Source organism: Microcebus murinus, chromosome 5 (assembly GCF_040939455.1).
Source record: "Microcebus murinus isolate Inina chromosome 5, M.murinus_Inina_mat1.0, whole genome shotgun sequence".
In the NCBI taxonomy this organism is placed as follows: Eukaryota; Metazoa; Chordata; class Mammalia; order Primates; family Cheirogaleidae; genus Microcebus; species Microcebus murinus.
This window is the reverse complement of record NC_134108.1, coordinates 106,822,981-106,847,205: the sequence shown is the minus strand read 5'-3', so window position 1 is coordinate 106,847,205 and position 24,225 is coordinate 106,822,981. Positions and strand designations below refer to the sequence as shown.

The 24,225-nt window shown below is 42.0% G+C and overlaps 2 protein-coding genes across 4 annotated transcripts in view; both read right to left on the bottom strand.

The window, feature by feature from the left end:
- Nucleotides 1-24,225, bottom strand: part of TMEM217 (transmembrane protein 217) — a 30,847-nt gene that overhangs the window by 3,888 nt on the left and 2,734 nt on the right. The window contains exon 1 of one of the 2 annotated variants that reach the window (XM_076003390.1): nt 3,159-3,299. The exons of the other annotated variant lie outside the window; for it this stretch is intronic. The gene's annotated coding sequence lies outside the window, so the exon portion shown is untranslated. Of the gene's footprint in view, nt 1-3,158; nt 3,300-24,225 lie in introns of those variants that run through there. 2 annotated transcript variants of the gene reach the window in all.
- TMEM217B (transmembrane protein 217B) overlaps nt 1-24,225 on the bottom strand; it is a 45,411-nt gene that overhangs the window by 18,453 nt on the left and 2,733 nt on the right. The window lies entirely within an intron of this gene.

Sequence of the window (24,225 nt, the reverse complement as noted above, 5' to 3'; positions counted from 1 at the left end):
AGAAATTTGGGATATTGCTTACTTCTGAAGAACAGGGGTCAGGGATAGGGCGGAGACATATAGATAAATGTGAGATATTGTTAATATATTTCTTGGGTTGAATGATTGACAAGTGCTCATCACAGTTTCAAACAAACAAATTAGTAAATAAAAGAATAAAAGTGAGCCATGCATGTATTAATGATGACTGTTTTTTATGACCTAGGATTATAAGTAATCCAAATTTGTATCCCTCAGTTCCCTAAGGAAAATACAGGGTGGAAAAAGACATGTAATTTAACCTCATACCCATGCATGCTGTGGCATAATTGGCCCTGCTGTGTTCATTATCTCCCACCCAACTGACATAGACAGCAGACTTCCCTTTTCTATTCCTTAAAAATCTCTTAAAACTTTTGGGCTCCCATTGGCTTATCTCTTGCAAAGACTGATAATTGTCTCCCAATATCCATTTCCCGCTTCTTATTTTTAGTTTTAGCTGGACACATGGCCACCCAGTTAATGACTACATTTCCCAGCTTCTCTTGCAGCTTTATGTGGCCATGTGACCAATGGGTCCGATGGGTTGTGAGTGGAAGAGACGTGTATTATTTTACAGTCTTGCTCATATACTCAGAATTAGGAGTATTTTCACCTTCTCCCTTTTCCTGTTTCTTAGTTATGATCAAAACTGATCTTTGACCCAGACGTGGAAGCTCTTGCTGAATGTGGCAAGCATCCTATCACACATAGATCATTGCTACTTGAGAGAGAGAGAAACTCTTACCATAAATAAGCCACTGTCTTTGGGGTTTTTTCGTTACAATGACTTAGCCTGTAACATAATATACTACCTGAACTTCTTTACTGAATAAATCCAATGAGGAGTAGTGATCCACTGGGATCTAGCACCTCCCTTGACTCTGTTCTTGTGAAGAATCTGGCAGGTTCTTTTTGTCTACGTGTTTATCTCACTGAGTCTATGCTACTGTTTACCATCTCCACATAAAGAGATATGTCCCTTTAATGTCAGGGTCACTATTGTCTCTACAATTAATTTGGTAATAAATCATGTATTATCTTGTGATATCTTTTATATTGTTTTAAATTGCTGTTTAAATATTTTATACTTATAATAATCATTTTAATGGCTACCAATGAGGACATTAAGAGTTATAGAAGCTGGCCGGGCGCTGTGGCTCACGCCTGTAATCCTAGCTCTTGGGAGGCCGAGGCGGGCGGATTGCTCAAGGTCAGGAGTTCGAAACCAGCCTGAGCAAGAGCGAGACCCCGTCTCTACTATAAATAGAAAGAAATTAATTGGCCAACTGATATATATATAAAAAATTAGCCGGGCATGGTGGCGCATGCCTGTAGTCCCAGCTACCCGGGAGGCTGAGGCAGAAGGATCACTCGAGCCCAGGAGTTTGAGGTTGCTGTGAGCTAGGCTGACGCCACGGCACTCACTCTAGCCTGGGCAACAAAGCGAGACTCTGTCTCAAAAAAAAAAAAAAAAAAGAGTTATAGAAGCTAATTAATTTTACCTGAGGCTGTACATCTGCTCAGTGGCCAAATCAGGATTTGAACTCCCATCTTTCTGGCTCCAAAACTAATCTTGACACTCAACCCACTTGTACCTTGTCTGTTTCAGACATTTGTGAGCTCACTGAGTCTGGAGATTCCATCCATCCCCCAACTCCTAAAGAAGGCTTTAACTAGAGTTAGGCCTTGATTAAAACAGGCCTTTGGTAAATATTGGCAATTCTTCCTCCATTGTCTCATCTTTTTTTTTTTTTTTTTTTTTGAGACAGAGTCTCACTTTGTTGCCCAGGCTAGAGTGAGTGCCGTGGCGTCAGCCTCGCTCACAGCAACCTCAAACTCCTGGGCTCAAGCTATCCTTCTGCCTCAGCCTCCCAAGTAGCTGGGACTACAGGCATGTGCCACCATGCCCGGCTAATTTTTTCTGTATGTATTAGTTGGCCAATTGATTTCTTTCTATTTATAGTAGAGATGGGGTCTTGCTCATACTCAGGCTGGTTTCGAACTCCTGACCTCGAGCAATCCTCCCGCCTCGGCCTCCCAGAGTGCTAGGATTACAGGCGTGAGCCACCTGGCCCGGCCCATTGTCTCATCTTAATCATCCATCCTCAGTAACTCCCGGGGCCATTTTGTGCCTCCCTCTTTGTCTCTCTCTTTCCTAGCTTTTCTCCTTTCTTCCCTTCCCTCCTTTTCTTCTTCCCTCCTGTCCAACAAAACTTCTAAGTGTGATTCCTGATTTCTCTAAGAGAAGGCAGTGGTCTTTAACCTGGGAAAGTAGAGCAAAGCAGGAAACGCAGGGAGCAAAACATTTCAACACAGCCTTCACCTACTTTGAACAACACGATCTTTTAAGGGAGTTTGAATTCCAATGCTTTCGGGCAGGTGGATGCTTGTCCTGATGCTACAGTCTCTGCCACTTCCTATTATCTTCATACCCTTCCAACTACTCACTTATTCTACTTGCCCGGCTCTGAAAGGCCTTACAATTGGAGATTCTTGATTTGGAAGTATCTCTATCTCATTTGATACAGCAAATGTGAAATTTTCTGTAACATGAAAATATTATTAATTTTTTTCTTTATTCCTATTTGTGACTTTGAAAATCTTAGTATTAGGTAATTTTTTCCTGCAGAATTACATACATATCTCTCAAGTTACATACAAAGTCAATAGAAAATTATGCTTTAGTTTTGCAAATTAAAATATTTACTTCTATGGCCGGGCGCGGTGGCTTACGCCTGTAATCCTAGCATTCTGGGAGGCCGAGGCGGGAGGATTGCTCGAGGTCAGGAGTTCAAAACCAGCCTGAGCAAGAGCAAGACCCCATCTCTACTATAAATAGAAAGAAATTAATTGGCCAACTAAAATATATATATATAAAAAATTAGCCGGGCATGGTGGCGCAGGCCTGTAGTCCCAGCTACTCGGGAGGCTGAGGCAGAAGGATTGCTTGAGCCCAGGAGTTTGAGGTTGCTGTGAGCAAGGCTGACGCCACGGCACTCTATCCTGGGCAACAAAGTGAGACTCTGTCTCAAAAAAAATAAAATAAAATATTTACTTCTCATGAAAATATCAGTCAAATGAAATGAGGTAATGATAATAACAATAATAATAATAATAAACATTTAGTAACAGTTTACTTTGTGCCAGGCTGTGTTAGAATTTCACAGCAGTCTCAGGAGTATAGCTGTAATTGTATGTATTTATTTCCTCTGTGATAGTGCTGGGGGATGGGGGTGTATTTGTATTATTTACACATTCAGACACCCAGATGTGGATTCTTTTACCTGCCAGGAGAGGAATTATTCATAGTTACTAACAACCATTCAGAATTTAGCTCCAAGTTGACCTGGAGTAACCCCTGCCCTGTGGGAGGGGGCCTCTGCTAATTTTCTGATTCTTCAACAAGGCTTTGAAGAATCTCACTCATCTCCCCAGAAACTTTCAATTTTCCTTGTAACTTCATTAGATTCATTTTATTATTTGGCTCATTCTAAGTTAAAAGCATCTGTAGATTTAATTTCTAGTACTTTCCCTTAATTTGCTGAGTCTGCAGTTGGCTGTTCATTTGTTTTCTGTTCTGGCTGTAACAAATTACCACAGACTTAGTAGCTTAAAACAACACAAATTTATTATCTTGAAGTCTTATAGGTCAGAGGTCCTGGCTGCCTCAATACTTAGCATGCAACTGATGTCTCTGCTCCAGGTTTTCAAAGGCTGAAATCAAGGTATCCTTGGCTGGCTGGGCTCTTCTTGGAGATACTGTGGAAGAATCCGCTTCCAAGCTCTTTCAGGTTGTTGACTGAATTCTGTTCCTTATTTTATGGTTGCAGGACTGAGATCCCAATTTCCTGGCTGCCTATTAGCTGAGGGCCTCCTTTTGCTCCCAGAGGTCTCCTTCCAGTCCTTGCTCCTGGGCTTTCCAAGCAGCAGTTGTGCACCAAATTCTTCTCATGCTTGGAACCTCTCTGACCTCTTCTGCCATAACTCTCCGCCTCTAGTTGGAGAAAGTTCTCTTCTTTTGTGGGCTCCTGTGATTAGATAGGGCCCACGTGGATAATGCAGGATAATCTCTTTATCTTTAGTCCCTTGACCTTAATTACATCTGCAGTCTCATCTGCCACACTCACAGGTGCCATACCAAGGGGCAAAGGGCTGTTATGGGCTGCATTGTGTCCCCTCGAAATTTATATGGTGAAGTCACCCCCAGCCCCACAGAATGTGACTGCATTTAGAGATAGGCTTTTTAAAGAGGAAATCAAGTTAAAATTAGTTCATTAGTGTTGGACCTAATCTACTATGACTGGTGTGCTCATAAGAAGAGAAGATTGGGACACAGACACACACAGGGAAGACAGCAATCTACAAAGAAGGGAGTGAAGTCTCAGGAGAAACCAGCCCTACCAGCACCTTGATCTCGGACTTCCAGCCTCCAGAATTGTGAGAAAAATAATTTCTATTGTTTAAGCCACCCAGTCTGTGGTACGATGTTATGGCAGCCCTAGAAAACTAACACAGGGGCTGAAATTCTGCCTACGACAGTCATGAATGACATTTGAATTCTTTGGATCTGAGTAAATTGCCTCTCTACAACTTGGCAGGTTTGTTACAAAAACTAAGTTAATATTTTAAAAACATATTTTAACAATGACTTTTCATTTAAGTAAAAACATCATAACAATACAAAAGTTAGGCTGTGGGATAGAACGAAATCAATTCAAAGACCTAGTTAAATCACTCTCAGTATACTTTGTTACATTTTTAAGAAATCAACAGACAGTTCATGCTATCTGAATGTTCTATCTTTAATATACATTTTTTCCAACTTAGAGAGAAATGTAAATTTTGTTTTCAGCACGTGGGGCTGCCCTGTTTCTGGATTTTTTTTTTTTACCATTTTTAGACTATTATTCTTTCTCCAACCCTGCTTCCTAGGTTTTCCTGACTGTGTAGCTAAAAAAAAAAAAAATTATAGAATTTCAGTCCCTAGCCCAGACCTGCTGAAATCAAAATCTCTGGAGGTGGGACCCAGACAAAAATCCCAAGCTTGCACGAACCTAATTATCTGCTTTCTCCCTACCTGAAGCTGGACAGCAGGAGAAAGCTAGAGGAAAAGTCACCCTATGAGGTGTTTTCTTGTTTGCTTGTATAAGTTTTTTGGGGGTGGTGGTGAAAATATATTTATTCTTAACTCTGGGGTAATATATTTGATTACCAGGTACAAAAGGACGCCTTGTTCCAAAAAATAGAATTTTCTCAAATTGATGCAAATAGAATTAAAGAATGCAAATAGAATTAAAGAACAAACAGAACAACATGCTGAAATAGCAAAAGTCAGAAGAACTCTCCTCCAAAAAGCTCCTGCCCATAATGGATTTTCTTTGTCTTTAATACTTTTTCTAGCCAGGCATGGTGGCTCACGCCTGTAATCCTAGCTCTCTGGGAGGCTGAGGCGGGCGGATTGCTTGAGGTCAGGAGTTCGAAATTAGCCTGAGCAAGAGCGAGACCCCGTCTCTACTTTACTATAAAATAGAAAGAAATTCATTGGCCAACTAAAAAATTAGCCGGGCATGGTGGCGCATGCCTGTAGTCCCAGCTACTTGGGAGGCTGAGGCAGGAGGATTGCTTGAGCCCAGGAGATTGAGGTTGCTGTGAGCTAGGCTGACGCCACGGCACTCACTCTAGCCTGGGCAACAAAGCGAGACTCTGGCTCAAAAAAAAAAAAAAAAAAATACTTTTTCTAAACCTCCAAGGATAATCTAGACCAAGGGTCCTATGAGGTAGTGTTTTTCTTGAGACAGAGTCTCACTGTTGCCCGGGCTAGAGTGCCGTGGCATCAGTGTAGCTCACAGCAACCTCAAACTCCTGGGCTCAAGCAATCCTCCTGCCTCAGCCTCCCGAGTAGCTGGGACTACAGGCATGCGCCATCATGCCCAGCTAATTTTTTAGTTGGCCAATTAATTTCTTTCTATTTTTCTAGTAGAGATGGGGGTCTCACTCTTGCTCAGGCTGGTTTCGAACTACTGACCTTGAGCGATCCACCCGTCTCAGCCTCCCAAAGTCCTAGGATTACAGGCGTGAGCCACCATGCCCGGCCAAGGTAGTTTTATACTATTAATTCACAGCTGCCAATTTGAACCGGCTCTCAACGCTGCCGGGCAATCCTGCTACACTTCTCCAGTTCACTTCCTCTCCTGACCTCTGCAATGACTAGTCCAAACTTTTTGCCCCCAGATCCACAAACCCCATTTCCACATGCATACCCCCTTCTTTTGTTACAATGAGGCAGCATCTTTCTTCCTCTATCCTACCATTACCCATGCTCCTTCCCTCTCTGGAACCTTCCATTTATCACTTTGGTCGACCACTCTTTATCTCTTCAAGCATCTTCTCTTCTCTTGGCTTCTGACACCAAACTTACCTTGTTTTTTTTCCCACCTCTATGGCAACTTTTCTTCAAACTCCTTTATTGGTTTCCTTCTGCCTATTCTTAAATGCTATCCTTCCTCAGTGTGCAGACTAAGACATTTTTATGACTTCATACTCTCTCCCTAGGTAAATTCACCATGGTTCTACTGCCATCTACACTGCTGGCCACTTCCATGTCCACTACACTGATGACTCCCAAATTAAATCTAGCCTTCTACTTGGAGCTTCAACCACCATATTCAACCAGTACGCCTCCATTTGGGAATTCTTCTTGGGCTGATCAAACTCAACATGTCCCACACTAAGCTTATAATTTCTCCTATTCCCCACCCCTACCGGTTGCTTCTCCAGTGTTTCTCATTTACGTAAATGATAACAACATCCATCTACCCATTTTCCTCTGAAACTTCCTCTGGCTCATCCTCTACATCAAAAAAAAAAAAAAAAAAAACCCCAAAAATCTCACTATGTTCTATAAATTTTCCCTCCCACCCATCTTGTGAATCACTGTTTTTCCTAGCCATCTTATTCCATTCGTGCTATTTAGCACAATGCCACAGACTGGGTAACTTACACACAACAGAAATTTATTTCTCACAGTCCTGGAAGCTGGAAAGCCCAAGATTAAAGCATCAGCAGGGCTGGCTTTCCCTGCTTCCAAGATGGTACGTTTTTGTTGCATCCTCACATGGTGGAGGGTAGAAGGGCAAAAGGCAGCTCTCTGCACCTGCTCATAAGGGCATTAATCCCATTCGAAAGAGTGGTGTGCTCATGATTTAATCACACTCCAAAAAGCCCCACATCTTAATACTATCACCTTGGGTTTTAATTTCTAACATATGAATTTTGCAGGAACACAACCATTCAAAACATAGCACTGTCTCCACTGCTACCATCATATTCAATCACCATCATGTCTCCTTTGGACCACTGCAATTAACAATATAGACAGTACTTGACTTACGATGGTTCCGACTTATAATTTTTCAACATTAAGATGGTGTGAAAGCTATATGCATTCAGTCAAAACCATACTTCAAGTACCCAAACAACTATTCTGTTTTTCAGTTTCTGTACAGTATTCAATAAATTATATGAGATATTCAACATTTTCTTACAAAATAGGTTTTGTGTTAGAAGATTTTGCCCATCTGTAGGCTAATGTAATGTAAGGTAAGGTGTTCAGTAGCTTAGGTGTATTAAATGTATTTTCAGCTTAATGATTTTGTCAAATTATGACAGGCTTATCAGGACTTAACCCCATTGTAAATTGAGGAGCATTTGTACTTGTGAAGTTGTAACTTGATATAGCCACTAATGATGACACAGTCATGTTAGGAGTTTGGGAGGAAAGGCAGTGGGTAAGCGTGTAGGGGATAAGGAGGTCACATGGAAAATTAGGAGATAATGTTTTAAAATGATTAATCAAGAAATATTAGCATAAGCATATAATTTTGAGGCAAAGAGGTAAATAGAAGGGGAAATAGAAGAATTGCAGGTGGTTGCCTGCGGAAAGTGTGAATAGGGGTAGGGAGGGAAGAGCAGAGAAATGCTGGTTAATTATAAGGCTTGAGAATTATTGCTACACACACAATTTTAATAAAAATATATTTATGAAAATATAATTATTTCATATAATAAATCCAGATCAGTAAACAAGCTCCATTGGCTCCCTTTATGTGGGTGTGACTTTGTAAAAAATACAGTATCTTCTTAGATGCAGAAATAGTTTGATTTGGTAATGTGTAAGAACAGCTGGATAATTATATCATCATCTAAACTGAGAACTTAAATCATTACCATGAGAAGTAGTTGGGGATAGTCACCTTTCTTGTTTATCTGTGAAAATAGTTCTGGAACTGATACATTATTTCAAATACTACACAATTAGAAGTGATTCCAATTCCACCTTGGAACGTTTGCAACATTGAAATTGTTTTGAATTAAAGATATCAGTCTTAGTCTGTTTGTGCTGCCATACAGAATACCAAAGACCGGGCAATTTATAAAGAACCACAATTTATTTCTTATAGTTTGGGAGCCTGAGAAGTCCAGGATCAAGGCACTGGCATTGGTGTGTGGGAAGGCTGCTCTCGGCTTCCAAGATGGCGCCCGTGGCTGTGTCCTCACGTGGCGGAAGGAAGAGGGGCAAGAGGACCTAAGCTAGTTCCTCCCACCCCTTGTATAAAGCACGAATCCATTTATAAGGGCCGAGTTTTCATGACTCAATCCCTTCCCCAAAGTCCCCACCTCTTAATACCACCACAGTGGGGATTAAATTTTAACATATGAATTTTGGAGAGACAAAAACATTCAAACCATAGCAATGTCTTTACATAGATTTTTAAATAAACTACTTGTGCTAGAAAAATACAAATCTATTTATTTATATATTTTTTAAATTTTTTACATATATTAGTTGGCCAATTAATTTCTTTCTATTTATAGCAGAGACAGGGTCTCGCTCTTGCTCAGGCTGGTTTTGAACTCTGGACCTTGAGCAATCCGCATGCCTTGGCCTCCCAGAGTGCTAGGATTACAGGTGTGAGGCACCGTGCCTGGCTTAAAAATTTATTAATATAACAAAATATTATAAGAGAGAGCTGATTTTTATCCTTCTATCTCATTCTGACATTATCATTTTTGAACTGAAAAAAGTGTGTACTGCTTATTTAAAATTACTATTCCTTTTTTAGGCCCTGAACTACATTTTTAAATTACTTGGGTGTATCTCATTTGCCAATCTGAAACTCAGTTTTTCCCTTTCTGAATGGGCTATTTTTAGGGCATTGGCATGTGTATTTTTCTGGTGGTAGCATTGCCCTTCCAAGTTCAATCCCAGGGTTGTGGGAGTGAGTTAATTAGGCATGTTCTGAGTCCCCAATGGGCATCCTGAAAATGCAGGGGAAGAAATAGATTATAGGCAATTGTAAGGGAGGTGTCAAGGTTAAGATGAGCAAGTTTTCAAGTCAAATGTCCCGAGTTTGGCCAGGCATGGTAACTTATGCCCATAATCCAGCACTTTGGGAGGCTGAGGCCAGGAGTCTGAGACCAGCCTAGGCAACATATTAAGACTCTGTTTCTATAAAAAATAAATTTAAAAATTAGCCATGTGTGGTGGTGTGCACCTATGGTCTTAGATATTCAGGAGGCTGAAGCGGGAGGATCACTTGAGCCCAGGAGTTCGAGGTTCCAGTGAGCTATGATTGTGCCACTGCACTCCAGCCTGGGCAACAGAAACACAGTGAGACCCTGTCTCCTGAAAAAAAAAAAAAGGTCAGAATTCAAATCTTGGCTTCAGCATTTACTGTGAATTTATTCTTTGTAGGCTTTAGCTTCTTCATCTTTAAATTAGGTATAATAGCTACTATTTTTACTAATTTTACTAATTTGCATAACAAACTACCCCAAAACTTAGTAGCACTAGACAACCGTATATTATGTGGGTGGATTCTGTGGGAGGGGGTTGGACAGAGCACAGGTGGTTAGCTTAATTCTCTGCATGGTAGGGAATTAGGACAGGGCACAACCAGGATGACTTGTCACTGCTCTCTGACAATTTTGGGGCCTCTCCTGGAAGATTCAGTCACATGTCTGTAACTACTGCTGGCTGTCTATTAGGGGCCTCAATTCCTCTCCATCTGGGCTTCTCCACGTGGTGTCTCTGCATGGGCTCCTTTGGGCTTCTGCACAGCCTAAAGACTGGCTCAGGGAAGCTGTGTCACCTCTTCTTAACCTAGTCTCAGAAGTCCAAAAGTAACACTTCCACGGCACTCTATTCTTTAGAAGTGAGTCACCAAGGCTGGTCCACATTCAAGGGGAGAGGAATTAGATTCTACCTTTTGCACAAGGAGTGCTAAAGAATTTGCTAAGGTTCAGGGGATTCTGGTTATCTGAGTGTTCATAATCCAAGTTCCCACATTGGCCAGGTTGTCCAGGGAAGCAAAAGTCATCATAACAAGGAAATATTCACCAATGAACCGACATTTCCTGCCTCTTCTTTCGCCCCAACATTCTTCTTCACTGTAGCTAAGGACTCTGTGCACCAAGCCCCATCAAGTCAAAGTCTCCATGCCCAGCCTCCCCCAGTAGCCCAATGTGAATAACTACAACACACAACATAAGGCAAGATTGGCAAAGCATTATTGCAAGTCTTGCAGAAGGTTCAGGATATCATGCAACCATTAAAAAGGATGTAGGAAAACTGCTAGAATCACATGCAAAACCACTAGCAAACATGGATGTGACAGAGTTAGACTAGTTAATAAGCAGAAAAAAGAAAATCCATAAGAACATAATAGGCACTTCAAGAAAGCATGATTTGAGGATGAATAAACTGCTACATATTTGGACAACTGGAATGTTAAATGGTCATCAAAATGAGTGCCTATGACGATAGCAACACACAATAATATGGTAGAATCTTAGCAATTACACTTAATTGCTAAGTACTTAAAAAGTACTAAAAGAAGACATACAGTTAAAAACAACTATGTGTGTGTGTGTGTGTACACACATACTTATTAGGACTATATAGAGCACAATACATCTATTAAACTGTCTAAAAAGGAAAGTATTTATATGATAGAATTAAACCAGGGATCAAAAATAAAATAAAATAAAAAGGAAAGTAAAGGCTAATGAACTCAGGGTTCTGGATAATGATCACCTTGGGCCTGGGAGGAAGTGAAATGGGTTGGGGAGAACATACAGTCAGACGCAAATTGCTGACCGGATCCTAATCTTATTTTGGGTAGAGGATTTGAGGGCACCCATTACACTATTAAGAATAACTAATATTTAAAAAGTAAATAAATGAGAGCCACATATGGACCAATGAGGATATGTCATGAACCAAGAATTATGACAAATCTAATTGTGCATATGAGGTAAAATAAAAAATATCAAAATAAAACAAGGATAATAACAACATTCACCTCATAACATTGTTGTGAGGATTAAATGAATTAATATATTTTAAACATTCAGAACAGTTCCTGGCACACAGAAAGCACTATGCTATAGAAGTACTTCTGCTATCATTGTTTTTACTTTATGCCAATGGTTAACTACCATTTATTAGCATATGAAAATACTATTTATTAGGCTGTGTTGCAGCAGACACTGTCAGCTTCCTTCACAGATACTTATTTCCTCTTTCTTTGCTACCAGAAGTCTGCTTTTTTTTCAGGATGGCAATGAGCCAGGCAAATATTTGCTTTTCCAGATATTTGCTTGTATAGAGGGTATCTGTGGAAAACAGTCCTGGCAGATGACATATAAGCAGAAATCTGTTGGGCACTCTAGGAACACTTTTGCCTTTTGTGATAAAAGAAGATGATGCTTCTAAGGATAACCCTAATCATAAAAAAAAAAAAAAAAAAAAAAAAAAAAAAAAAAAAAAAGAAGATGATGCAGCTGACTCCATCCTTATATCTTTCCTTTTTTTGGCCTTAAATGTGATATGATGCCTGGAGCCTCAGCAGCTATCTTGTTACTGAGGCAACAGTATGAAGACAAAAGCAGATATGCTAAGGATGTCAACATGAAAGAGAGAATGAGTCCTATTTTACTTTTGGCATTTTATTGATTACTCTTAAAGTTGAGCATTCTTCTAAGTACTGATATGTGATTTAAGAAAAGTCTATGTCGGCCAGGCGCGGTGGCTCACGCCTGTAATCCTAGCTCTTGGGAGGCCGAGGCGGGCGGATTGCTCGAGATCAGGAGTTCGAAACCAGCCTGAGCAAGAGCGAGACCCTATCTCTACTATATAGAAAGAAACTAATTGGCCAACTAATATATATAGAAAAAATTAGCCAGGCATGGTGGCTCATGCCTGTAGTCCCAGCTACTCGGGAGGCTGAGGCAGAAGGATTGCTTGAGCCCAGGAGTTTGAGGTTGCTGTGAGCTAGGCTGACGCCACAGCACTCACTCTAGCCTAGGCAACAAAGCGAGACTCTGTCTCAAAAAAAAAAAAAAGAAAAGAAAAGAAAAGTCTATGTCTAAATTAGCCTAAAAATTATTTTGATATGGGAGGCCAAGGTGGGCGGATTGCTCGAGGTCAGGAGTTAGAAACCAGCCTAAGTAAGAGTGAGACCCCATCTCTACTATAAATAGAAATAAGTTAATTGGCCAACTAATATATATAGAAAAAAAATATTTTGATAAGCATAAAATAAAAAAAATTTCAAAGTCATGAGAAAGCATTGAGGCATTATTTATTTATTTATTTATTTTTGAGTCAGAGCCTCACGCTGTTGCCCAGACTAGAGTGCCGTGGCATCAACCTAGCTCATAGCAACCTCAAACTCCTAGGCTCAAGTGATCCTCCTGTCTCAGCCTCCCAAGTAGCTGGGACTACAGGCATGCACCACCATACCCGGCTAATTTTTTTTTTTTGCATATATATTTTTAGTTGGTCAATTAATTTCTTTGTATTTTTAGTAGAGACGGGGTCTTGCTCTTGCTCAGGCTGGTTTTGAACTCCTGACCTGGAGCAATCCTCCCGCCTCGGCCTCCCAGAGTGCTAGGATTACAGGCGTGAGCCACCATGCCTGGCCTATGACCTTAACTTCTTAGAGACATACCTTCCAAATTTTTTCTTATTTAAAATTCCATCAACTTTGGCCAGGCGAGGTGGCTCACACCTGTAATCCTAGCTCTCTGGGAGGCCAAGGCGGGCGGATCGTTTCAGTTCAGGAATTTGAAACCAACCTGAGCAAGAGCGAGACCCATCTCTACTATAAATAGAAAGAAATTAATTGGCCAACTAATATATATAGAAAAAATTAGCTGGGCATTGTAAGGCAGAGGAATTTGTAGGGCAGAGGAATTCTTCTACTTGTCGGGAATTCACTTGGGTGGGGCAATGAGCTAACGGCAAACCTTTGCTTCTGGTCATTGCTTGCTTGCTACACCGCTGTAAGGGGAATTATGGGATGAGGTCATTGAAGCACGGGCAACTGGCCCATCAGGCAATAGAGGGCAACCAACCCGCCAATTATTTCAAAAGGCAACAGTGGGCAACCAATCATTTTAAAGGTCAACGCATGATCCATGCGTAGTGGGCTTGTGCGCAGCTTGTGCACCGTGGGGATAAAAGGCATGCCGTTGTTCCGGTCGGGGTCCTTGCCTGTGAGAGTGGCCACTGCGTTGGTGCTCTGGGGCTTGGACCCTGGCTAGCCAGAAAATAAACCTCCTCTTGTGTGATTGCATCCTCGATGTCTCTTTTCTGTCCGGTGGGGCTGTGGAAGGTCGGTCCCTAACAGGCATGGCAGCGCATGCCTGTAGTCCCAGCTGCTCGGGAGGCTGAGGCAGTAGGATCGCTTGAGCCCAGGAGATTGAGGTTGCTGTGAGCTAGGCTGACGCCATGCCACTCACTCAAGCCTGGGCAACAATGTGAGACTTTGTCTCAAAAAAAAAAAAAAAAAATTGGCCAACTAAAAATATATAGAAAAAATTAGCTGGGCATGGTGGCACATGCCTGTAGTCCCAGCTACTCAGGAGGCTGAAGCAGAAGGATTGCTTGAGCCCAGGAGTTTGAGGTAGTGTGAGCTAGGCTGATGCCACGGCACTCTAGCCTGGGCAACAGAGTAAGATTCTGTCTCAAAAAAAAAAAAAAAAAAATCCATCAACTTAAAAAAAAAAGCTACTGAAGGCTGGGCACGGTGGCTCACGCCTATAATCCTAGTACTCCGGGAGACCAAGGTGGGAGGATCACTTGAGCTTAGGAGTCCGAGACCAGCCTGAGCAAGAGTGAGACCCCGTCTCAATGAAAATAGAAAAATTAGCCAGGTGTAGTGATATTAGTCCCAGTTACTGAGGAGGCTGAGGCAGGAGGATTGCTTGAGCCCAGGAGTTTGAGGCTGCTGTGAGCTATGATGCTCCTGCACTACCTGGAGCAATAGAGCAAGACTCTATCTCAAGAAAAAAAGCTACTGAGATAATTTATGACCTCTTCTCACTCTCTTTCTTTTGGCTTTGTATACCACAGTATGAATTTGAACTGAACAGTGAACACTGTAATGAAGTGTTCATTACAACTGAAAACTGACCACTATAATGCAAGAAGTGGCTTTATCATCTTTATTTAAAAAAAATAATATAAAATATGACTCAGCCTGCTTCCTCAGGAGTTAGGGAGAAATCCTAATTCTTTCTTTCTTTCTTTCTTTTTTTTTTTTTTTGCCTGCCCATTCCCTTGTCCCAAGTTCAAACAACCTTGGAATCTCAGGGAGACGTTCTGGACTTTAGGCCAGTGGTCACTGTGGTCACTATGAGGAGCTTGATGTCCAAACTTCAGTGGTCCCCACTGCTCAGTAACCTTAAAGGCTATGGCTTAGAGCTCAGTTCCAGCCAATAGTACACTCAGTGAACCCATCAGACAGTCTGCCACCCCATGCTCTGGGAGGAAGGCAGACACATGCCCCAGAGTAGGCAGAACCTGCCACCTGTCTATTTCCCCAAAGGTAGGGAAGTCCCACTTGCTGTAGTGTATTGGGCACCATTCCTTCTTCCCTCAACTTTCAAATCAACACTCCCTACTCACCCACGAAATCTAGATCTTTGCCTTTAAGAGCTTAGATTTTCCAAAACAAAGGTCCTTTAACTCTCCAACAGGGGAAGAAGTGGGCAGTCCTCTTAAAGCTACAAAGAGAAAATGCCTGTCATGCTTTGGTGGTGAATCAGCAGGGAAACCAGCCCCAACTAGGAATGAGGTCATTCCAACAATAAATCACACTACTGCGTACAAAGCCCTCGTGGTCTGACTCTGATCCAGCTTTCCAGGGCTGTCTCTGATCATTGCTTCTCATGTATGCAGTACTCTTACTTCCTCAAATATCTTTTCTTTCCTTCTCCACTTGGTTCATCTCTCAAGGTCATTCAGATCCTCAAAGAGGTGTCGGGGCTCTAGGTTGGCCTCTGTAATTCTGTAATTCTTTTGTGGTTCTAAGCTGACTGACACAATGCCTCACACAGTATCCCAGACAGGAGTGTGCCAGGAAGCACTCCTCCATGTTTGCCTCTTTCATAGGAAGCAAGACATTTCCCAGAAGCCCCTAGCAGTCCTACCCTCATGGCTCATTGGTCAGAACCGGGTCACATGGCCATACACAGCAGCAGGGGAGGCTGGGAAAGCAAGGTCCTGGCAAAGCGGAATGGGACTGCCATAAACTGGTTTAAACAAATCATGATTTATGCCCAGACCAGAAACACAGTTGCTACACCCCTGCAAAAAATGAGCCCCTTTAAACAAGAAAAGCTAATAAAATTTATCTCAGAGAACTTGTCCCGTTAACTATCCCTTCTCCTTTAACACGTCAGGGACTGCTACTACTCTATTTGCCCTTTCCACTGAAACAGTGTTTAGATCCACACCTGGTTGGCCAGAATAACGTTTACATTTTCCAGCCTCTCTTGCAGCTGAGTGCAGCCAGGTGACCAGTTTCTGACAACCAGCCGAAAAGGGAAGAAATGGAGGTAAGTACCAGGTATTAAAGAGAAAGGTCATTTTCTCCCTTTCTCTCTTTGTGGCTGGAGTGTGAATGTGCTGGGGAGCTACCTGAGACCACGTGGACCACCTTGAACCACCATGTCCTTACATGATGGAGCAACAGAGGAGGAGCCCGTGCCCCTGGAGCTCTCACAGAGCGGAGCTGCCACACCAGCTTTGGCTTTCACATGAGAGGAAAACTTCCACCATGTTTGCGGCCACACTTAGATCCTAACAAACACAACTGCCTCCAATCTTCTGCCGATCAGCATGCGAAAGTCTCTCCTGCCTCAATTTCTCCCTTGATCCTGTTTCTCTCTAATCCACCTCAGTCTTTCTCTATGTTAGACTGAGCAACAGATACCAACTATTGTCTGATTTAAGCAGAAAAATCATAGATCATAGGCTTGAGGAAAAGCCTGGATAATCACGTTTACCAGCTACCTATTGCCATACTGATGCCACATAAGTGACCATAAAGCCTCCGAGGCATATAGCACTGGACATGTATTCAGTTCACAAATCTGTGTGGTTCAGGTCATCTGGGGCTGGGCTGAGCTGGTCTGATTTCAGCTGGATTCACTCAAGTGTCTGGGGTCAACTGTTGGCTGGCCAGGCAGCTCTGTTGATTTTGGCTGAGCTTGTTCATGTGTTTGAGGCGCATCTGGCTGTTGGCTGATGCAGGACGGGCTCAGCTGGACTGAGTCAGGAGTCTCGGCCCAGTTCCACGTGTCTCTCATCATCCAGCAGGCTAGCCCAGACATGTGCTAACGGCAACGGCAGAGGGCAACGGTGAGGGCAAGCCTGGTCACACAAGTGCTGTTCAAGCCTCCGCTTATGTGATGTTTACTAACAGCCCATTGACCAAAGCAAGTCACAAGGGTGAGCCCAGAGTCAGAATGGGAAGTTCCAATAAGATAAGGCCCTGAAGTGCGCCCCCGAATGCAATCAGTCTACTACACCGGGTTCAGAGGCTTTCCCTACTGGGTGGTAGCCAGCATCACAGCACAGAGCTGGGTCACTGAAGACACTGCTACTGCCACCAATGAGCATTTGACTCCATAGTTACTAGAGAGTACTGTGATCTTCTAGCACCAGATCCTGAATGCTGTTGCTGCCACAGCTATTTTCCCAAACTGGGTGTTGCTGCCAGGGCACTGCCCATCGATGGAATGGGTCCTTTTCTGCTTCTGCGTCTTCACATCACAAGCCCCCCGCCACCCCCGATTCAAAGTCTAGTGCATTTTATTTAGCAGAGCCTCTGACATGTGGCTATGACTTAGTTAGCAGGAAGGGTGGGAAAGTGAATAGCTGGCATTTTCAGCTACAATACTGGGAGGGGGTCTGCTTCCCACACAGTTTCATATTAACAGAATGGGAAATTCTCTGTATGTGGGAAAGGGGTTTAAATCATGGGAATCTATAAAACCAAAACAGAACAATAGTGATGACAAGGAGGAGGAAGAGCCTCTCGTTCTCTTCACAGCTAAGCTTCTTGAAAGAGTATTCCTAGCTCCCTTTTCTACTTCTCCTCTAATTCACTGCTGTAGTAATCAGCTATTGTTACAATAATGATGCAACATTCAGTAGCTTCAAACTATAAGCCTCTGTTTTTCTTACTCATTCTCTAGGCTGCAGGTTGGCTGGGGGGTGGGTTCCAGGCTTCAGTGTGGGTTTTGTCTCCTTCACTGTCTCTTCTCCTCCTTGCAACAGTAGTTCCCCAGGGCATGCTCTTGACATGGTGAATGCCTCCAGTCCCCTACTGATAAGCCTGCGAAAGTCTCTACTGCCTCAATTTCTCCCTTGACCCTGGGTTTCTCTCTAATTCATCTTCAGTCTTTCTCTGTTAGTCAGAGTGAGCAACAGATACCAACTCTTGTCTGATTTAATAAGAAAAATCATAGCTCACAGACTTATGGAGGAGGCTGGAGAATCATGTTCACCAGCTACCTATTGCCACAAAAGTGACAAGAGGGAGAGTGAAAACAGGTGATGGGAACACCCGTGGAGAAGAGGTGGAAGTGATGGGGAGAAGGCAGTCAATAAAGGGTGAGCTATTAAGCCAACTGCCACAATGGACAACCCTAGCTGAATCCTGCAAGGAACCCCTGGGAAACACACAGAATTGTCCTACTTAAGTGCTGAAGGAGCTAGGGTATTTATCCAGCTACTCCTGAGAGTCATTGGTTGAAGGCGGCTTCCAGGAGGAGTTAGCTCCTAGGCACCTCTAGTATGCTGAAGTGTGCACAGCATGGCTTTCTGTGGCTCTTGGGAGTTGGTGGAAAAGACTTCAGGCACAGAGATGCACTGACAGCATCTCCTACGTGGTTTCTCAGATGTAACTTCTCTTGTAGACCTTCATAGTCCCACATATGCTTTGTCCTTCTGCCTAGGGTGCTCCCCCCCCCTTTCTACCTGGTAAACTCCTATTTATCCTTCAAGAGCCTCCCCAGATTCCTAAGCAGAGAGGACCACACTCCACTCTGTGTTTTCTTAGGACATAATACACACTTCTATTTTTATCACTTCTCATACTGCTTTACTTACTAGCCCAACTCTGCCACTAGATTATACACATGTTGAGGGCAAAGACTACGTTCACAGCTTTTCTTTTTTATTCTTAGAGTGCAGAGGTGCAATCATAGCTCACCGCAACCTTGAACTCCTGGGCTCAAGGGATCCTCCTGCCTCAGCCTCCTGAGTAGCTGGGATTATGGGCATGCACCACCAAGCCCAGCTATTTTTTAATTTTTTTGTAGAGACAGGGTCTTGATATGTTGCCCAGGCTCATCTCAAACTCCTGGCCTCAAGTGATCCGCTTGCCTTGGCTTCCCAAAGTGCTGGGATTACAGGTATGAGCCACCTCACCCAGCCACAGCTCTTAATATGGTTTGGTGTCTGGAATATAGTAGTTGCTAAATAACAGCTAGTTTCTGTCTACGGACTGTGACCATAATATGCTGTAGTGCTGCATTGAACTCAGGCCAACCTGAGGCAAAATCCTAGTTCTTTTTCCCCCCTTTCTCACTTTCATGGTATTCTCCTTTCTGTTTTTTTGAGACAGAGTCTTGCTCTGTCACCCAGGCTGGAGTGCTGTAGCATCATGATAGCTCACTGCAACCTCGAACTCCTGTGCTCAATCGATCCTCCTGCCTCAGCCTCCCGAGTAACTGGCTACAGGTGCATGCAACCATGCCCAGTTAATTTTTTCTATTTTGGTAGAGATGGGGGTCTCAGTCTTGCTCAGTCTGGTCTTGAATTCCTGAACTCAATCAATCCTCCCACCTCGGCCACCTAGAGTGCTAGGATTATAGGCATGAGCCACCGCGCCCAGACTAAATTACCATAAACTTAGTGGCATAAAACAACAGAAATTTATCCTTTCATGGTTCTGGAGGCTGGAAGTTCAAAATCAAGATGGGCTATGTGCCCTTCAAAGGCTCTAGGGGAGAATCCTATCTTGCCTCCTCTGGGTTCTGGCGGCTCCAGGCATCACTTGGCTTGTGGCAGCATCCATATAAACTCCAATCTGCCTCTGTGGTCACATTGCCTCATTCTCCTCTGTCTGTATCTTCTCTCTTATAAGGACATTTGTCATTGGATTTAGTACCCAACCAAGTAGTCTAGGATGATCTCATCTCAAAATCCTTAATTATATCTCTAAAGACCCTTTTCCCAAATAAGATAATATCCCAGGGATTTGGATGTAGACACATCCTTTGAGGGGGCCACCATTCAACCCACTATCTACCCATTTGTACATTTTGAATTGGTTCTATGTACAAATTTATGACAAGAAAAGGGAAGGGGCTGGGCGCGGTAACTCACACCTACAGGCACTCTGGGAGGCCGAGGCGGATGGATAGCTCAAGGTCAGGAGTTTGAAACTAGCCTGAGCAAGAATGAGACCCCCATCTCTACTGAAAAAAAAAATAGAAAGAAATTAATTGGCCAACTAAAAATATATAGAAAAAATTAGCCGGGCATGGTGGCGCATACCTGTAGTCCCAGCTACTTGGGAGGCTGAGGCAGGAGGATTGCTTGAGCCCAGGAGATTGAGGTTGCTGTGAGCTAGGCTGATGCCATGGCACTTTAGCCTGGGCAACAGAGTGAGACTCTGTCTCAAAAAAAAAAAAAAAAAAAAAGAGAAGGGAAGGAAGAAAGATTTATGTGTGACTGAACAGAGATTAAGGTTTCTACTTTTCTGTTTCCTGTTCAACCCAATTTTGTTCTTTTAGGATCTGACTTTGAACCTCCCCTCCCCCCCTTTTTATTAATACTGACTGTTGAAACCATATTATAGGAAATGAAAATAGAACTCTCATCCCCTGTGGGTGAAAGTTTAAAGTAGTACAACTACTTTGAAAAACAGTTGGGCAGTTTTTGCAAAGTTGAAAATAGAAACACACCCTCAACCAGCAATTCCACTCCCACATCACTGTCCTAGAGAAGCACTGCTGCTCGTTCGCTTACCCCGAAGACATGGGTGCGAATGTTCACAGCAACAGAGTTCACAGGGGCATAGCATGTGAAACAACCAAATGTTCACAGCACAGATAAAATGTGGAGTATTTATAAAACGGAATAGAATACAGCAGTGAAAATGAGTGAACTACAGTTATCCTCATTGACATGGGTAAATCTCAAGCCATATTATTGTCTAAAAGGAGCAGACAACAGAAGAATAGAACAACAATATCATTCTTACTATTAATATAAACAATATATTACTTAAGGTTATAAACATAGGTGGAAAGTATGAAGAAAAGCAAAGGGATGATTAATACAAAATTCTGCACAGTGGTTACACCTGAAAGGTAGCAAAGGGGGGTGCTCATAGGATAGGACTCCCAGGAGGCTTCTAAGGTACTGGTAATGTCCTATTATATAGCGTGGGTGCAGGTACTTGAGTACAAATGTTATTTGTCAAACTGTACATATTAATTTTATACATTCTTTTGTGCATATGATATATTTAACATGCCAGGAGAAAACCCTCGTATAGGTGAGCATGTGGAGCAATAGAAACTCACACTTATTGCTGTGAAGATGAAAATAAATTGGAAAGACCACTTGGGAGGACATTTGCAATATCTAGTAAAGTGGAAGTTATGCATGTTCTGTGATCTAGCAATGCCTTTCCTAGGTGTTCCTAGGCTGCACCTGAAAGCAGTGGTTTTCAAAACTTCTGACCATAACTTCTTATTGAGAAATACTTTTTACCTTATAACCAAGCACATCTATTTATCTATCTCAAGCACACACACAAATGTATACACATGCACATATATGTAAGTATGTAAAAAGCTGCAACAAAAATTTTGCAAAGCAATACCTGCAACACATTCTGAATTTGTCTGTTCCTGTCTATTCTGTTTCATTAAAGATCAAGAACTTTAAGTTAATTTCAACTCACTAATAGTTGATGCTATGGTCTGAATGCTGGTGTCTCCTCAAAATTCATGTGTTACAACTTAATCGCCAGTGTGGTGTTATTAGGAGGCAGGGTCTTTGGGAGGTGATCAGGACATGAAGGTGGATTTGTGCCCTTATAAAAGGGGCCCCAGAGAGATTCTTTGCCCTTTCTACCATATAAGGACACAGCTAGCCGATACCATCTATAAACCAGGAAATGGCCCTCACCAGACACCAAATCTGCTGGCATTTTGTAGTTTCCAGCCTCTGGAATTGTGAGAAATGAATTTCTATAGTTTATAAACTACCCAATTTATGATATAAGCTACGTAATTTATGATATCTTGTTACAGCAGCCTGGACTAAGACAGTCGAAAAACTGTAATTTGAAAAAAATTGTACTAGAGAAAATTTTGCCCCCCAAAATGTATAAAAGAATGTTGACCAAGCAATGTTCAAAATACAAATAACTGACAATGAGAATTGAGGAATATTCACATGATGGAACAGTATATTGCAGCTAAGATGAATAAACTAAAGATCCATGTATTAACAGAATGTTGAGTGAAAAAAGCCATTTGCTGAAACATATGTACAGTATGATGCTATTTATAAAGTTTCAAAACATGAAAAACATGTTGTTTATGGATACGCACATATGTAGTAAAAGTCTACGACATGCATGGGAATGCTGAACATGTAACTCAGGATTGTGGTTTCCACCAGCAACAGGGAGGGGAATGGGATCAGAGAGGGACAAAAATGGGACTTTAATTATATTTTAAGATTTTTTTGTTTTTTAATCTTTTTCTTATTATTATCTTTTCTTTATTATTTATTGCAGGGGTTGGCAAACTACCACTTATGGGCCAATTCTGATGTGCTATTTTTATGTGGCCTCTGAGATAAAAATGATTTTTTACATTTTTAAATTGTTAAAAAAGTGAAAGAAGAATATTTCATGACATGTGAAAATTACATAGTTCAAATTCAATGTGGATAAAGTTTTATTAAAACACAACCATGGCCGGGCATGGTGGCTCATGCCTGTAATCCTAGCTCTCTGGGAGGCCGAGGCAGGATCGTTTGATTTTAGGAGTTCGAAACCAACCTGAGCAAGAGCGAGACCCCGTCTCTACTATAAATAGAAAGAAATTAATTGGCCAACTAATATATATAGAAAAAATTAGCCAGGCATTGTGGCGTATGCCTGTAGTCCCAGCTACTTGGGAGGCTGAGGCAGGAGGATTGCTTGAGCCCAGGAGTTTGATGTTGCTATGAGCTAGGCTGATGCCAGGGCACTCACTCTAGCCTGAGCAACAAAGCAAGACTCTGTCTCAAAAAAACCACAAAAAAACAACAAAAACAAAAACAAACAAAAAAACCCACAACCATGCTAGTTTATTTGTTATACATATTGTCTATGGTTGCTTTCACACTACAACGGCAGAGTTAACTAGCTACAACAGAGACTCTGTGGCAAAGCCTAAAATATTTACAATCCAGCCTTTTATAGAAAAAGTTTGCTAACCTCTGGTTTACTGTGTGACATATATTTTAAAATATTAAAAATATGGTAATATTAAAGAAAAATTCCAGAAGTAAAAAGATGTATAATTCTACCGTCTACCAAAATTTGCTTAATTTTTTCATGTTTTCTTCTAGTCTTTGACAAAACTCATATATTTTTATTGAAATCAGGCAAAGGCATTTTGCAGTCTACTTTTTCCCTGCTGTACATCATTTCTACACCTTTTTGATGTGCTATGTAGCATTCAAATTTGCCGTCGTTAATGGTACAATAGGTTTCAAATTTACAGACCACACATTATAATTTGTGTGCCTTGTTTAAACCTTTATATTCTTTCTATTTCCCCCTATTTATTATTGGTTACAAAGCAAAGAACATCTTTGTATGTACAGAGCTTCCCCCCCCCCCTTTTTGACTTATATTCTTAGAATAAATTCCTAGGAATAAAATACCTAATCTTCCCTTCACCGTCCCGAGTCTTACCACTTTTTCTTCCTCTTTCTACCCCAATAACCTCTTGCTTCTTTAGTCTTTTCTTATCCGTTTGACTTTTTGCATATCCCCTTGCCTTCTCTAATGTAAGTGATCTCTGTCATTTGGCTCTTACTAGTGGCTGTTTAGGTACTAAAAGAGCTCTCTTGCCCTTAAGTCCCAGCTTGACTCACCACCTCTTAGGTGGCACAACATTGCGCAATGCACTGTGAGCGCTGTTTCTTGCTCTAATTTTTAACCCTCCCTTTCTCTCCTCACTGTGTCTACTTCCTTCACTCCACTCCTTTGCTGAGGTTAAAGTTTGTTAGTGATCTCTCTGTAAGTCCAAAGGCTTTTTTCTCTATTTTTATCTTCTCATTGGAGTCCCTGCTCTGAAATGACCTCCCTGCTGTTCTTCAGGCCTTTCCCTTTCCTCTCCGGCCTCTATTCACATCTTATCTCTTTCATGGAATCTTCTCAGTGGGTCGGGATGTGCCCAGCTCTTTACAGTCCACATTCAACCCAGGCATATCTCATTCCTTTAACTCAACTTTGCCCCATTCTAAATTGTTTTACTCCCCTTTGAATGGAGATGAAGGAGGGAAAAGTAAACACTTGCAGGCAGACAACACTGAGAGTCCTCTACTTACAGCTTCGAAATAATCAAACCCTTGAGGTGAGTTCAAGGATCACAGGCCATACTATGGGCTAGTCACAGAAGATCTACAAAGTGAGGTCCCTGGATTAGCAGCATCAGGGTCACTTGGGAGCTTGCTAGAAATGCTAAATTGTAGGCTCCACCTAAGACCTACTGAATCAGAATCTAGGCTTTAACATAACCCCCAGTGATTCGAGTGTGTAGTGAATT